The sequence below is a fragment of the Pinus tabuliformis genome, chromosome Q (genome assembly GCF_031772625.1).
Source record: "Pinus tabuliformis cultivar Carrire ecotype Pingquan chromosome Q, CPIR1, whole genome shotgun sequence".
Lineage (NCBI taxonomy): Eukaryota > Viridiplantae > Streptophyta > Pinopsida > Pinales > Pinaceae > Pinus > Pinus tabuliformis.
This window is the reverse complement of record NC_142296.1, coordinates 480,953,822-480,967,459: the sequence shown is the minus strand read 5'-3', so window position 1 is coordinate 480,967,459 and position 13,638 is coordinate 480,953,822. Positions and strand designations below refer to the sequence as shown.

Below are 13,638 nucleotides of genomic sequence, written 5' to 3'. Positions count from 1 at the left end.
TGAGATTAATTTACCCTGGGAGCTTGATGCAAGGGCATCTAATTGAAGGGCTACAACTGTAGCTGAGAATTCGTTATCTTTGATTGGTCATGAGAACATTTAATTTTTATTTTATCCTTGAAGGCTGAAGGTTAGGCTAACACAGCCTTGTAATTTTTGTTTTCCAAAGTTATAGAATAAATTAGGAATAATTAGTTAGTAGAGTTACTTTATTTAGTTAATTAGTTCCAGAAAATTGAATGATAGTTTCTCAACTGTATGGAGTTATAGGCAAGGTATTAAAATCGAGACAGATCATCAAGTGAGGGCTACCATATAGAGGGAGAGAGTAGTCAAGAAGATAAATTTCTTTTTGAGCAAGCGTGTAATGGTTACTTTTATACTTTAAAAATAAAAGTTGTTTTCTTCTCTGTGCGAGACATTCTATATTTAAGATGATAGTTTAGAGGGAGCTGAAACCATCTAGATGTTGAAACAAGATTGACAAATAAGTTGTTACAGACCCAGAAGCAAGGACCAAATACAGTCAAAATAAATTGAATGACGAATGAGGAAAGCAAGCACAGGTAACAATATCATTTACAAATTACAAATTAAATAGCCATATATATTTTTATTTCCTCACAGTCTCAGGAACAATAGAAACCATGATAAGCGAACAACCTATTCAGGCTAACAACAAGACGAAAGAGGCCTAAATACCAAACCTTGTAAGGGTTTTAACAAAATTTAAATTACATCAAGCTAGAGCAAGGGAGGCCAAAAACCCATTTGGTTTTTTAACTATTGAAGCTCACAAATAGCACAGAACAACCAACATCAAATCCAAAACAGAGAAAAATGAAAGGGTAAGACCCTACCCTGTCTACACAGGGTTGCTGAAGAAGCTAGGCGCAGCTGGAGGCCATCTACGCTATAGCACCTTCAAAAGCACAAAGACAAAGAATTAGATCCACGAAAAGATAAACTAAAAATGATAGCAAAGTCGCACGAAGATTAAATTGAACAACTTACCTTGGAGGAGCCAAGAAATCTCACGTCGCAGTGAAGGTGAAGTCACTCTCTCAGTACCAAGGTTGTATGGCACAGTAGGGTTAGAAGCTGGGAGAATGGGCAAATAGCCCATACAGATAGCAACATTATAGAAGCTAACTCTAAAAGGAAGCCCTGCGAGGAAGGTGTTTAGTCCCAAACCTGCACTTCCCTATATACCCTTTCAACCTTTTTTTTCCATTTACTTCATCCACCAAGCTGTCAAATCGTTGCATATTAGTCTAAAAAGAGCTTATGAAATGGTTTCCTAACTATGTTTATGACTGTTGTTTGACTTAGATTTTTGTTCAAGTAGCTGCAGAAACTTGTCACTTTCCGCAGCCAGCCCAAGTTTCCGCAGGCATTTTGTTAAAGGCTATGCTACAGGTGTCCAATGGAGAAATCGGCCACATGGGTAAGCTGCAAGTGACGTGTACATGGAGTGTGTCCCCTCAGATCAACCAAATCACTCATTAATGGTCGTGGTCAACGATGGTCAAAGGAAGGGCCAAATGAGAAGTTTTGCGGTGGCACGGCTCTGTTTTTCCCACGTGAAGGTTTGCGTGGCATGATCCTTAGTTTCTGAAGGTACTGGCACACCTGGAGAGCAGCCCGTGAACTGAATCAAGCAGCCACCACTCCATGGATTCAACTGTCATGATGACCATCACGCTAGATCTCGGGTCAAGGAGATTTACGTGTCTCTTGGCAGCATAAAATCTAGGAATTAGTTGCAGCACCTTTACTTATAAATAATGCGTTGATATACGCTGAATAGTTAGCTTTTGAAATGTAATTTTGATTGTTGTCATCAGCCCACTGTACCGTGTTTCACTTCGTTTTATTACCGCACTTTAAATACATGAGAAGACAACTTTTCTGAATATGATTTGTGACTAAGTGATTGACTGGCCGAGGTTGCAGAGGGCCCCTGTACACCAAAGCTTTGTATGGTTTCTTACTTGCTTTCATTTACTGTTTTTAAATCATTGTTTGTATATATATTGTGTTGTTCTGATGTTCATTGCTGTCCATATTTCCTTTATGTTTTCTTTTATAACTGTTAGCTGATCAGTGCTTCTTTTACAGGTCTTGTTGTAGGTAGCCCGGGCAGATTTACATTTTTTTTTTTTGATAACTACTGACATGAGATCATCTTGTCCTTTCTGCTGATTTTCATTTCTTGAGTTCAATTCCAGCATTGTCATTTTTCAAATTGCGTTTTGCTTATTTACTTTTCTGCTACTTAGACATCATATTACTCATCTGTTTATGATTTCATTTCTATAGTCAAGTGACTCTATTAGTAAGGAATCATAATATTACTTATTGTAGTATGATTTAGTTTGCTTTCTTCCAAGTTAGAGATTGAATTACTTATGTCATTTTCAAGAGTTGAAATATGAATGAGTAGTTAAATCTTAGTTTCCTTTTATGCAATTTAATTTCCTGCAATTTAGATATCATATTACTCATCTTGTTTATGATTACTTCCTATAGACAGATTGAGTTGAAAGGTGAAGGGTTAGAACGGGGGTTGAAGTAGTGTGATTCAGTTGCTTTGCTTTCAGTTTTTGAGTTGCTTTAAGTTCAGTTTTTACTTTATTTTTCATACAGCAGTAAGGATACTGGGCCATTGTCACTAGTTCACTGTTTTGGTACATTTACTTTTGAGAATTGATTTCATTATAGTCTGTATGGAGATTTCTTTTTGAAACTTTTAAGTTTGGAAAATCACTGTAGAAATCACCATTACCATCCATACTTAACTTTCAATCTCGCCATCACACACTAGGGAATCCATAGAAGATAAACCCAAAAACAAACTAAAAAAACTCAAAAACGAGAAAATACTAAGAAAATGGTTATCTTGTACATATAGTACACCTCACTTCATTAGTTTACGAATCCCAAATTGACATTTTAATTAGAAATTTAGAACCCACTAAATTGACCCAAACATTTTGGTGTCGTTGCCGGGGAAGTGAAACTAGGTAGCCAATTTCTTAAAAAAAATATATAATAAAAATTTTTCAAGAAAGGAAAATTGATAACCTCTCAAAGTATGCTCTCCTCTTGCACTTAGCGTGACCTGGAGGATCAGAAAAGAGAAAGTTATTGGTTTAGTAGTTTCTTGAGTATGCTCTCTTCTTGCACCTAGAGTGACCTAGAAGATCAGAAAGAAAATTATTAGTTGGACTTGAAGAAAAATAAAAATGACATGCATAGAGCAAGAGATTCTAGGGGAAGGTTTTTAGCTAGAGCCAAGAGTTCGATTTTGACAACTCCATCTACTTCAAGGAATAGACAAGAGACACCTCCATCATCTCCAACCCACACTCCTAGCCCTAGGATTCCTGGAATTGAAGAGGCAGTAGTTGAGTTAGTAGACTCTTCCACACCATCCATCAAATTTGAATTAGGAAAAGATCCTTTCTTTCCTTCTACAGGGAGACACATTGTAATTGAAGAAGTAGAATCACCTGAGGAAGAAGAGGGAGAAATTCCTCCTCGTTCGCCATTAGTAGAAGAACTAGAGGACTCCAAATTCTCTAAGGAAGCTATCATGATAGAGGAGGTAGTTAACGGATTTGGTAGAGGTAGAGGTAGAGGAGGGGGAGGAGGAAATAAAGGAGGAGGTAGAGGTAACAATGGGGGAAATAGGGATGGAGATAACTCATTTGGATTTCCTATAGTCGATGAGGATTCTCGAGCAACAATGAAAAATATTTCACCATCTGTCCTCCCAAACTTTCATGGGTTAAGAAATGAGGATCCTGAAACATTTCTATTTGAGTTTGAGGTCGTGTGTCGAACTTATGATTATTTGGAAGACTCTCAAAAACTCAAACTGTTTCCTTCAACATTGAAAGGAGTTACTTTGAAATGGTTCATGGGATTACTCACTCAATCCATTAGGACTTGGAATGATATGAAACAAACATTTTTGGATAGATACCTGGACTATTGTATTCCCACCAATCACAAGGATGAAGTGTTCAAAATGGTGCAAAGAGAAGACGAAAACTTGGAGGATTTACCTGAAATATTCCAATACAACCTGAAAAGAGCAAAAATGAGTAACTTAGATGAGGAAACCCTGAAAGCCCTTCTATTAAAAGCCATTAGAGATGAATGGATAGATATTTTGAACATTATGGGAAAAGGAGACATATCTCAACTTCCACTTCATGATATAGCAGAGCTGTGTGTCCATCTCTCAAGAGGAAAATCTAAAACTAGAAAAGGGCCTAGAGATCCTTCTCTCATCAGAGCAAACAAATCTGCAACTGGATCAGTAAGTAGGGCTGAGATTGGCAATATGCTTGATGAATTCAAAACTGATATCTTAGGAAGTCTTAGTGAACAACTAGACACTCTTAAGATCCACAATAAGCAGAAAGCAGAAGCTAAAGCTTTGGCCATCTTTTGCCCAAAATTTAGAAAGAAACATGCTCTCGGGGAATGCCCCTTGGATGCAAAAGTTGTAGAAACAAGTGCGATTGGTTCAGAGAATCATGAGACCAAGGATTGTCCTTCAATTCCTGGGCTCAAAGCTGTCTTCCAAGAAGATCCAAATACAATTGAGTCTCTCTGTTTTGTTGCAAGGAGACCTTGGCAGGGGCAACAAAACCAAGGGTTTAACAACTCTATGAACTTTCAAACCCCACCAAATTGGAATCCTTGGCAACAACCTTGGTCCCAACCTCAAAATCCTTTTCAATCATGGGTACAAGGCATGCAAAATCCTTATGGGAGATTTTCTCAATTTTATCAATATCCTCCATCTTTTCAAAACCAACAAGCTCCACAACTTCCAAATCAAAATCCACAACTATCATTGCCATTTCAACAACAACAAAAACAACCTTCTCAACAGAACCCAAATTCTCAACTCTTGCTTCCATTCCAACAGAAGTCAAATCAACTTCCTTCCCAGCCATTGCCAAACCCTAATAATAAAAACCCTCAAAATTCTTACATGGTAGAAGGTCAACAATTTCCTACCTATATGATTGTTCCTCTCAATGATGTACAACTCAGATCTGGTAGAGTTTTAGATAAACCTTCTATAGATGCCCAAAAGCAAAGCATTTCTAAGGAAGATGCTCTTGAAGCCAATAAAGGTTCTGAAGCATCTCTTCAAAACCTAAGCACTCAGAAAGAAAAAGAAAAATAGCTAACCCCCACAAATCCTATAGTTGAGCAACCTGCATCTTCGTCCACACCTTTTCCTGAAAGAGTACAAATTGACAAAGGGGTGGAAAAACAAATCTTGTTGCCTGACTATGATTTTCTAGATGAATTGAAGAATGTCTGTATCAAGATTCCCTTGTTACATGCCATTAGAGAGATTCCTATTCTATCAAAAACAATAAAGGAGTTGAATCTTAAAAGACCAGGAAGGAAACCTAGAGATACAAGAAGAATCCACCTGGTAGGAAAAATTGCAGATATCATGATGGGAAAAATTACTATGCAGAAGTATGTAGATCCTGGTAGTCCAATTGTCAAAACACATATCAATGGGGTAGAAATTCCAAATACTTTGATTGATTTAGGGGCTGCTATCAACATTATGAGTAGACAGACTATGGAACAGCTGAAACTTCCTAATCTTCTTTTTACACCTACTTTACTGCAACTTGCAGATCGATCAATTATCAAACCAGATGGTGTATTAGAAGACATTTCGGTCTCCTTATACTCTTGGGAATATCTAGTAGATTTCATGATTTTAACTCCCAAGAGTAATTTAGGAGGACACCCTCTCATCTTAGGAATACCTTGGCTAGCCACAACTGATGCTTTCATCAGTTGTAGGTCTGGGGATATGTATATTTCTGATGGTAATTCGACAAAGAAATTCAATGTGTATCCTCCAGCAAAAGCAATTACAGAAATAGGAGAAAATGAGTGGGTTGATGATGAGGATACTATACAACCTGTCTTTACCATTTCTGAAGTTAGTGAAGATAGTCAAATTCTGAACACACTAGAAAACTTTGAAACATCTTCAGAATATGACCACACAGACACACAATTTCAATTAGATTCTAACATTGAGTATCTATCATCTAGACAAATGTCTCTTTTCTCTATGGAAGAGTTTGGTAGTTCCGCCATTGAGATCTTTCCAGATAAAACATTGAATATCAACAAAAAGTTGGAAGGATCACAAGAAGAAGAACTAACCAAAATCTTCCAAAAACATTCTACTGCATTTGCATGGGAATATACTGATATGAAAGGTATTGACCCTAAGACTTGTATTCATCACATCTACATTGAGGAAAATAGTAGACCAATCAGACAACCTCAGAGAAGGATGAATCCAAACCTCAGGGAGATAGTGAAAGAAGAGCTCCAAAAACTACTTAATGTAAACTTCATTTATCCAATTTCAGATAGCCGATGGGTTTCTCCTTTGGTTATAGTACCTAAAAATAATGGCAAATGGAGGGTATGCATTGATTATAGGGAATTGAACAAAGCAACTTTGAAGGATCATTTTCCTTTACCCTTTATCAATCGGGTATTAGATACTTTAGCAGGAAAAAAGTATTTTTCATTTTTGGATGGTTTTAGTGGCTATAATCAGATTCAGGTAGCACCTGAAGATCGGGACAAGACCACATTTACCTGTCCATGGGGAACTTTTGCTTACTGAGTACTTCCTTTTGGATTATGTAATGCACCCGCAAAATTTCAAAGGGCAGTACTAGGAATCTTTTCTGATCTAATCCATGATTGTGTAGAGGTTTATATGGATGATTTTACAGTTTATGGTAATTCGTTTGAAGAGGCATTAGAGAATTTGGAAAAGTTCCTTATAAGATGTAAAGAAACAAACCTATCATTGAGTCATGAAAAATGCTTTATGATGTTTACTGAAGGGATTGTTTAGGACATCATATTTCAGGGGATGGAATTAAAGTTGATAGATCAAAAGTTGAAGTCATCTCCAAGTTGCCTATTCCAAATTGTCAAAAAGATGTTAGAAGTTTTCTTGGATTTACTGGATACTATAGAAGATTTATTGAAAACTTCACCAAAATAGCATCTCCACTCTTCAAATTACTTACAAAAGACTGTGAATTCAAATGGGATCCTGATTGTCAATCTGCATTTGAAACTTTGAAAACAAGAATATCTGAAGCACCCATTTTGAGAGGGCCAAATTGGAAACTTCCTTTCCATATTTCCATAGATGCTTCAGATACAGCTCTAGGAGCTGTGTTGGGACAAAAGGATTTAGTTCCTTATGCCATTTACTACACCAGTAAAAATTTGACTCCCACCGAGTTAAACTATACTGTGACTGAAAAGGAGTTCTTAGCTATTGTTCATGCAATCAATAAGTTTAGACACTATATAACAGGCTATGAAAATTTTGTCCATACTGATCATTCTGCAATTAGATATCTCATGAATAAACTTGTTACTAATGGCAGAGTTACAAGATGGCTCTTACTTTTACAAGAATTCAATATTACTATGTTGGATAGACCAGGGAAACAAAATACAGTAGATGATTTCTTGTCTAGAATCCAAAACTCTAATGAAGATTCTCCTGTAGAGGATAAGTTTCCAGGCGAGTATTTATTTGCAATAACTACTAAGACTCCTTGCTATGCAGATATTGTTAACTATTTGGTTACAGGAAAGCTACCTCCACATTTATTTCCTGGTGAAAAAAGAAGAATTATTCAGGAGAGTTCAAGTTATTCATGGATTTCTAATGAATTGTTTAAAATAGGGCTAGATTGTGTGATCAGAAGATGTGTTCGGGAAGATGAAATGCCTGACATCCTCAAGGCATGTCATGATGAACCATGCGGTGGACACTTTGCTGACAAAAGGACGGCCTATAAAATCCTTTCTTTAGGATATTATTGGCCTTCCCTTTTCAAAGATGCCAAACAATATGTAAGAAGGTGTGACAGCTGCCAAAGAGTTGGGAGATCGAATCTTTCAAATGAAATGCCATTACAACCACAGGTACTCATCGAACCCTTTGAAAAATGGGCTTTAGATTTCATTGGACCTATTAATCCACCATCTAAACAGAAAAAGTATATATTGGTATGCACTGATTATGTCACTAAATGGGTAGAAGCCAAAGCATTGCCTTCTGCCACTGAAAATTCAGTTGTTCAATTTCTTTTTGAGGATATTTTTACTCGTTTTGGTGTCCCAAGAGAAATTGTGACAGATTAGGGAAGTCAATTTACATCTAACTTGATGGAGAAGCTAATGGAAGAATACAAAATCAAGCACAGAAAATCTACTCCTTACCATCCGCAAGCAAATGGCCAAGTGGAGTCTACAAACAAATTTCTTGAGAGCATCATCACCAAAACTGTTCATCTACACAGAAAAGATTGGGCAGAAAGGCTTCCTGAAGCCTTATGGGCCTACAGAACTACATGGAGGAATACAACAGGACATTATCCCTATGAACTTGTTTATGGGAAAGAAGTCCTGCTCCCCATTGAGTTTCAAATCAAGACTTTCAAGATGGAAGTCTGTTGGGGATGAATCTATCAGATGCCCAAAAGCACAGAATGGAGCAGCTGAATGAGCTAGATGAGATCAGAAAAGAAGCAATTTTAAAGACTGATCTAGTTCAACATCAAAGAGCTAAGTGGCATGACAGATACATCAAAGAGAGAAAGTTTCAAGAGGGAGATTGGGCATTACTGTTTGATTCCAAGTTCAAAGACTTTAAAGGTAAATTTCAGACCCATTGGGTTGGGCCATATGAAATTGACAAAGTCTTTAACAATGGAGCGGTAAGAATCAAGACCATTGATGAATTTCAAATTTCTCTTATTGTGAATGGCCATCGATTGAAAATTTATCATAAGCCACTCTCAAAAGAAGAATTTGTCAAGATGTTCCAAGAGAATTCTGCAATAAGGCTGGTGGAGAAGAATCCTTCTTCCCCACCAGCCTAGCCTTTGATTCTTTCAGTTAAAAAAAAAAAAAAAAAAAAAAATATGTATAGGCCTGAAAACCAATCATAGATTGGCAGTATTATACAGAAAATATAGAGTGAAAATCAAGGACAATTGACACTCTATATTTTCCAAAAAAAAAATCTCCTCTCCTTCTCTTTACATCCTCACTCCACCTCATTTTCCATTCCACTCCATCTCCATCTCATTCACATTTCCTATTCACTTCACTCCGCTTCATTTTCATTCCATTCCACTCATTTCATTTTCATTTCATTAATAAAAGTTCCTTTCAGGATTATTTTCACTCAGTTAGTTCTTTTCTAACCATATTTGTTTAGCTAAGTGGGTGATGTCCCAGTTTCCGCATCCGGAAGCAGTTTCTGCAGCCAGAAACAGTTTCCGCAGCCAGAAACGATTTCCGCAACTACCACCACTCTGTTTTTCAAATTCACAGTCAAAATGTTAATACAAAAATCATGAAAATGCAGGTGTAAGTGAGAAAATGCCATGAAGACATGGAGCATCTCCAAGACATCATGAAAGAACAATGGTTAAAAGCTATGGGCAAGAAATGACAAAGTTTCCATCTATAAATTTCTATCCTCATGCATTAGACAAGCTAGTTTTTGAGTAATGCTAGTTGTGATTATGCTTGTTGTGAGTGATAGTGAAGCATAGAGAGGTTATGCTGCCGGAGAGGAGGTATATTGCAAGACACACATAGCTGCTCGCCCAGCCAGAGGAGAGGTTCAACGTCAGAACCTTGGTTGTAACTTTTCCCGTCTATTATTCATTAATGAACGACTGCTGTTATGGTTCCAATCTCATTGTCTACTATAATGATGTTTGATTTATTTCCTTTCTGACTGAAATATAGTTGTACTTTGGTGGATTTTATGCTTGTATCTGTTTCTTCCTTTGCATGTGCAGGTGTCCGTTCGCGAGGATCGCAAGGATTGTGACCTGCTGGAGCAAGGGAGCGGGAATCTCAACTCTGCTTTGACATTAGCGTTGGACTCCAGGTTGGTCTTCTTAATTCACCTTCGATGTACAACTAGGAACTTGCGTAGCAGTGTGAATTGATTGTGGCTGGTTCTGTTTTAGGCTAGTGGGATCACCTCTGTCCGTAGAGGGGATTTACCTATCCAACAATTTGGCGACTCCGCTGGGGAGAAGCTATTTGGAGTTTGTCTTGCATGTTAATTTTCTCTTGCTTGCTTGAGTAAATGAGCTTTTTGGGTCGGTTTTGAGATTGTTATTTACTGTTTGATCCATCTGAACACTGTCGGCCCGACCTGGGGTCATGTTATTTATTTTTTAAGCCGAAAAGCTTTGTTGGCGCGTTTTTTACTCTGACAGTTGCGCCAGTTAGCGCATGTTGCCCAACAGCAACCCGCGCCAATCTTTTGGTAGCGCAAGTTGCAGGCTGACAGTCCTGCCAGCCCTGTGAATTTTGCCTGTGTGTTTGTTGGAAGCTCTTTCGACTTGGATTTTTGTCTTTTTATATCTTTTGCAGCTTCTGGGAGTGCGTTGAAACTTGGTTTGACTGGTTGTGCATTTATCCTTCAGTTGTTTGCTTATTTCTATCGACTTTGTATTCCAACCCTAGAACATCTAGTGACTTTGCATGTCGAGCCTTCTGTGGGAAGTGCCAGTTCTTTGATTTTCCAGTCAACCTTTTGGTTGTTTTTCGCACATATCTAGTGGTTGTTAAAGCTTGTTATTCGGTGCTTCGAGCAGTTCACTTCTAGCTTGTTGGATTTTATTTGACTTCATTTGAACTTAGATCACATGGTTCATTAAAAGTCTTCGTGTTTCTCCTTGCTTGGATAGTTCATCTTGGTGTTTCAGAATTGGTTCTATTTCATTGAGTGAACTTGGTTTGTTTATACTTGTGAATATCTCTTAAGATTTGTTTAAATGCATCATGCCATCTTAAAAGAAAGAAAAACAAAAGATCTTTTGCATCATATTAGTTAGCATTTATTGTTATTGGTTGCTTTTAAAAAGAAAAGGAAAAAAAAAATTCATTTCTTGTTATTAGCTGCATTAGGATTTTTCTTGTTTGCTGAGTGATCATTTTGTTTGTGTAAAGATCTCAACCCTCCTGTAGATAGAATTCATTGAATGAAATGACATAATTTTGGCATGTAGTTTGCATTTAGGAAGTTTTGAGAGATCACATACGGTAGGACCAAAAAACTGAAACATAATTGAAGATAAACTTTAAAATAAACTGAATGAACATAACAATGCATTGGAACCTAACGCAAACATTCTAGAGGTCTAGGTTAGAGACGTGTTCTTACGTCTTTAAACCTGGTAGCTTACCGTCGAGTGGTTGGGTGATTCCTCCACGGTGAAACGATAGGTGCCAGTATGGATTGTGCTCCCACGTACCGCCGCGTATACATTGGGAGACCCCTATAGGATTAAAACCTTTTATCCATAGGAAGCCGAGTCTGCCACCTTACAAGCCGTAATGCACTGAACACAGCATTTGGGAAGATTGACTGCCGTACGGGAAGTCCTTGGTTTTCATCTGATTGCCAAGGTGTATAAGCAGTTTTACGGATTGTTTGGTAAACCTCTTGCCTAGTTCTCCAGAGCAGTCACTTTTGATCCTTTTCGGACTCTCTAAAAGAAAAGGTGCCAGTGAGCTTCTTGTCACTTCGTGCTCATTAAATATTCGAAGGAGACTAGAGTCATCTTTTTGTCCTTTTCTCGACTCTTAAAATATGAAAAGGTCAAGTTCAGTGTCTTAAAATTTATTTTCCACGATAACATACTACCCGGTTAGCTTTTGTTTGCATTAGTCTGAGTAGGGTCTTGTCTCATTAGATTGCCTAGGGTTTTGTGAAATCCCATCCTGGCGGACTTACCAATTTCGTCTTCCGAGATACCGGTTGTGAGTGAAACTCTTTCTATTGTTCCAAGTATACAACCGCTCAATTCTCGTGCTCCGGGCGACGAGACTTATCAGTTTCATTGGAACCCTATTTGGGAACCTTCTGAAAACAGTATCCCTTTTTGGGAATACACTTCTCCTCGGGTTCCACCACCTCCATTTCCTTCCGACATGGAAGACACATCCCCTACTACGACTGACGAATCCAGTATGCCGGGTGGTGAAAATCCCACCGCAATGGTCTCTACACCTGTCAGTGGCACTCCTACTGCTGAGAGGCTACCTCCAGGTTACAGAGCAATAAGCCATGTTATGTCTTCTCCCTTTCCGACCTCTATTTGTTCACAACTCAGTTTTTCCAACACGGGGCTTTTGACTCCACCAAATTATAGTACATCTGTTACCTCAGTCACAACCGCTCCAACGGTATCTGTGGCTTCGTCGACTCCTATGTTTAATCAATCTTTATTCGGAGGTCTTGATCCTACATTGAATTCCCCACCTGAAGGTCAATACGATCAATATTTACCACCTCATGGGTATTTGATGGGTCAACCGAATGTTGAGGTTTCAGTTCCATTGTCAATCGATTGGAGTTCCACCGTTTTCCATGGTGGTCAAGCTTCGTATGCACAACCCGACAAACCACCTCAGCAAAACCTACAAGGTCAATCCTTCCAAGGAAATCCTTTTGCCTCTGGTGGTCCATTTTTCACCTCTCAACCTACTGGTAACCCAGGTCAACCTTCTATGCAACAGGCCCAACCTGGCATCCAGCAAGGTTCGCCTACTGGACACACTGGTCAATCCTTTGCTAATCTAAATCAACCCAATGTCCAGTATAGTCCAATATCTGGACAAGTTACTCAACCACTTGGTCAGCCTACTGTCCAGTATTCTCAACCCTCTGGGCAAGCTGGTCAGCCTCAAACACAGTTGGGCCAACCAACTGCCCAGCCCTCTCAGCCATCTAGTCTGTTAGGACAACCTTCAGCTGCGCAACAATAGCTCCAATCCCAGCAGGTAGGCCAACCTCAGTATCAGCAGGTACAACCTTCTGGATAGGTAGGCCAACCTCAGTATCAATAAGGTTATCCTTCTGGCCAGATAGCCCAACCTACAGGACAGCCTACTGGCGCTGCTCAATCCGGTCCGTGGCCCCAAGCGGGACCCCAAAACCCATCTGGTCTTCAAATGCAGGCTGGAGCTCAATCACAAACTTTTTATCAAACCCAGCCTGGTGCTCAAACTCAATTTGGAGTCCCGCCACCGTATGGTTACCAGCAACCTCAAGGGCAACCTTTGTTCGCCCCATACCAGAATTACCAACAACTGTAGGCGAATCCTTCGCAGATGTATCAACAACCATATGGTGCATCTGCAGCATCGTTCGGTAATCCTTATGCTGGGGGGAAAAATACAAATCCCTACGGCCAATACACTATGGGGCCAAATCCGTCTGGACAAAGTCCATGGGGACAACCACCACCTGGTTGGAACCTTGGTGCTCCATCCTACCAGCAGCCCCAGATGTCTTTCAATCCTCAATTACCGTTCTTAGCAACTTTAGAGTTACCGGATGTGTCCAAATTGACCAATGATCCTATTCTTCATAATCCTTATTGGCCTCCGGTTCCAACCAAAATTCCTGGTGACTGTCCGAAATTTGATGGTAAAGCTAATGAAGATCCACAAGCCCATGTCATGACTTATCACTTGTGGTGCTCATCCAAT

At 38.9% G+C, this 13,638-nt stretch overlaps 1 pseudogene; it reads right to left on the bottom strand.

The window, feature by feature from the left end:
- The window catches only part of LOC149220273 (purple acid phosphatase 18-like), a 76,786-nt pseudogene extending 63,495 nt beyond the window's left edge, over positions 1–13,291 (bottom strand).
- Between the last annotated feature and the right edge of the window lie 347 nt (positions 13,292–13,638).